We start from the raw sequence: 3,888 nt of genomic DNA, 5'->3' as shown, positions 1-3,888 counted from the left end.
TAATACGCGAAGGAATTTCAAAAATTACATATAAAATCAAAGATCTTTTTTCTCGGTACAGGGTGATTTGAAATTAGCCAAACCGAACCATGCGAGACTTCTCTCCTCCCATCGACAGCTGGACGGATTTAGATGAAATCTGGCACACGGATCGCTAATAACTGTGATTAGCCTTGGAATATTTTTTAGTTTTTGAAGAGGGTTGCCAACTGCGCACCGGATCCACACACAATTTTTATACCCGAGCGCACTTGTGCACAAGGGTATTATAACTTTGTTCGCATAACGGTTGTTTGTAACAGCCAAAACGAATCGAGATAGATATAGACAAATGTATACATAAATGCTCAGAATGAAAAGAGAAATCGATTATGCGATGTCTGTCTGTCCGTCCGTCTGTCCGTCTGTACGTCTGTCCGTGTACACGATAACTCGAGAAAAAATTGAGATATGTCAAAGAAATTCGGTAGGTAGGTTGCCCCTTAACCAAGAAAGACAAGAACCACGCCCACCTCCCATATAACGGTAATTTACAGATATACGAAAACTGCGATAAATTCGTAACTATTTAAGCTAATTTACGCAAAATCAATATATGCAATGATCTCTTAGCATAAAATGATTTTTAGGGACATTTTTGTAAAATGGGCGTGGCACCGCCCACTTACGCTTACATATGTGTATCTCGGTACCCGGTTTATCAATTTCTACCAAACTCGGCACGTTTAGCAACCTTGGCGCAAAAAAGCAATAATATGTTGACAATTTTTGAAATCGGACTACAATTACTGTTACTTACCATATAAGAGTAAATTTCAGATATATGAAAACTCCGATCTTTCAGTAACTAAAGATGCCAACTTGCAACAATCTTTGAACAAGGCACAAGATAATTGATTTTTGTTAAATGGGCTTGGCATAGCCCACCTATGACAAAAGAAGTATATATCGTTAACCGCCTTATCGATTTCCACAAAATTTGGTCCAATTATTTCAATATATCATAGCATATTATTGAAACTGTTTGACATTGGGAAAAATACTTTTCTGAAAAAACGATATTTAATACGCGTGCCGGGTATATAAAGTTCGGTTTCGCCCGAACTTATACTTCTTTACTTGTTTCTTAGACATTTTCTGCAATGGAATACTTTCCCGTATTATCCGTATTATCCAAAATCTTCTAGTTTCACTTACATGGGACCCTTCAAAGTGCATAATTAGTGGGAGCCAAGCGAAAATGATGTCTTCCTTTTCTCCGAGCGCCTGTCTTAATTGCTAATTGTGTGGAGATGATTACTTCAGTATACCCTAGGTTCGCGAACCTGTTGAGGATATATAGCCCTTCTCATGGAAAAACTATGTTTTATTAAAAGGCTGAATGTTGAAATTTTAGGAGAGGTGAGAAGAGAAGAGACAACATACATTTTTTGTAGGCAAAAACCTAATGAACAACTGTCAGTACTCAGACTAAATACATACCGTGTAAATGCCGAGTAATCTGTGAACTTATTAAGTGCCGACAATACAAAGAAGATTTTCTTGATTGTCTTCATGAGGTGAAGTAGCGAAAAATTCGAAAACAAAGTGTTACTGTCTGAATCTTGTTTTATATTTAGCTTCTAGTTGTCTGACATTTTTCCTACAAGGCTCATATACAGCTACATACAAAAGATCATAACTTAGGTTATGTACAAATATATGTAAATATGTAGTACAAATTTAAGTAAATGATTTAATTTTTCAATGTTGGCGGTCGCCTTCCTGCCTTCAGCCTTCTTCGTCACTCACAAATCCCATATCAGCGGTTTCTTCCGCCATTGCTCACTTTTCTTTTGGCTTATCTATGTTCGCTTCACCGGTAATTTTGATGCTTTACCTAAGCTGCTAATTGTCGTTATGAATTTATTTGATTTTTGCTCGATGTATACGAATTTTTCGGCTGATCCTTGGCCTTCTTTTTATGTTTTTTCTGCGACACCTAGATTTGGCAATAAAATTTTATTTTGAATAGCTCAAGTGGAATAATCAAAATAGTTCTTTAGCAAAAGTTTAATACTTTTTGGTGAGCTATAATTTACGGACATTAGTGTGGTACGTTAAGGTGATGTAAAATGAGAACTGGTGAGTAAATTCTAGAACGGAGTGCTTGGGATCAATGAACTTAGGAACAAAAAAATTGCCACTTTGAGACAAGAATATCGATAATATCATACTTTAAGATCCGACTGTAAGTGCGAAAAATATGAAAAAAAATGTAAAAAAGCGATCCCTACGTTTGGCCAAAACAACCAAAATTTTTTTTCCAAATTGCCTTGCAAAATTTTTTTTGCACTCAGGGGTGAACGGCGAACTATTTTTTCGGTTCGGTCTAATGTACATATGTATGTATTTGCACACATATGTTTGTGTAGTGGCGCTAACAAAGCTGATGCCGCACAATGCCAACATTTAACTGATAAGACTCACTTTGCTCTTTTTTTGTTTTTTTGTTTTTTTTTTTTTCTTTTAAAGCTGTGTCTATTGGCCTGCCATCACTGACCGCCATCACTTTTGTCTGCTGACTCACAATTATATAAAATCACTTCAGCTGAGAAATAATAAATTGTATTGACCATTCGTATACTAAAATGCATTGCCTTCGATAGCTCAGTTGGTAGAGCGGTGGACTGTAGTTGAATATCAGTGCGACTGCAAGCGCTTGTGCGAGCAGAAATCCATAGGTCGCTGGTTCAAATCCGGCTCGAAGGAAATCAGTTAAATTTTTTTTTATTTTTACATGTGAATAAAAAGTTAAAACATACTAACATGTATGCATATGTATACTTAGTTATGTACATACATACATACATACATATGAACAGAGTTAGTAAGGTGTAATTTTTTGCCTTTTAACAATTTTCGTACACATTCGAGAGTAGGCTGATTTGAAAGTGCGATCCCTCCGCTATATGTAATTAGTGGAGGTATTTTTATTTACTTATCATGATGCTGTTACGGTACATGAAGATGTATATGGAAGGACCTCGGAAGATTTTCTCAAAGTATGATATCTTTTGCAAAACTTACTAATATTATAAATGTGAAAGTTTGTGGCTAAGTAATTGTGTGAGTATGTTTGTTGCTCTTTCACGCTAAAACGTCTTTACGTACTTTAAAGAAATTTGTCACATAGATATCGCCATTCGCGAGAGCCGAGTTCGAGTCCTCGAGCAGCGGTATTGCAGTTAATTTTAAGGAATTTAAATTTTTTTTCTTTTTTAACTAATTTTATGTTACGTGGGTGTCAGTTGGCAAAGGTGAGGCGGTACGCAGGCATGGTGGCAAAGCCCAGGCTAGCTCGCCGGATGGGGGGGTTATTTTCGCCCACCTTACCTACCCTACGTAACAATGGCGCCCAACGGAATAGCCCAATAAGACTTTTATTTTTATCATACGTAACTTTTAACTTTTTTGTTAGTATCTCTCCTTTTTTTTCTTTTCCCAACTTTCTTTTCCTTCTTTTTCTTACATATTGGACGAGTTAGGGTCATGCGGGCAGCATCACTTGCGGTCACCGAGAGTGATAAGTGCCTGAGTGACAAAGATCATGGAGGGAAGTGAACATCTCCACTTCGAAGTGCCTTCCTGTTTGCCTTAGCGCACTGGGGAAGTGATATTCGGAGTTGGGATGTCACCATTAGTATTTGTTTTAGTTTTTTTCTGCTTTTTGTGATCCTTGCCTATTAGAGCTACCTCGTATGCAATCCAGCATAGCATACCAGTGAGGTTCGTAGGTGACTTCACGGGGGGTAATGGGAGGAAATGTGGCATCCACCACTGGAGTTATGACACTGGCGGTTGATATGCCACACTTGATATAAAGTAAGGGGGATTAGTTGACAATTG

At 37.4% G+C, this 3,888-nt stretch overlaps 1 non-coding gene across 1 annotated transcript; it reads left to right on the top strand.

The window, feature by feature from the left end:
* Positions 1–2,638: 2,638 nt before the first annotated feature.
* Positions 2,639–2,751, top strand: Trnay-gua. The gene is made up of 2 exons: positions 2,639–2,675; positions 2,716–2,751. It is a non-coding gene; the product is annotated as a tRNA-Tyr (tRNA).
* The last annotated feature ends 1,137 nt before the right edge of the window (positions 2,752–3,888 follow it).

Source organism: Rhagoletis pomonella, unplaced genomic scaffold (genome assembly GCF_013731165.1).
Source record: "Rhagoletis pomonella isolate Grant_MI unplaced genomic scaffold, Rhpom_1.0 Rhpom_scaffold_00006, whole genome shotgun sequence".
Taxonomy (NCBI): domain Eukaryota; kingdom Metazoa; phylum Arthropoda; class Insecta; order Diptera; family Tephritidae; genus Rhagoletis; species Rhagoletis pomonella.
This window is presented reverse-complemented; position numbering and strand designations above follow the sequence as displayed.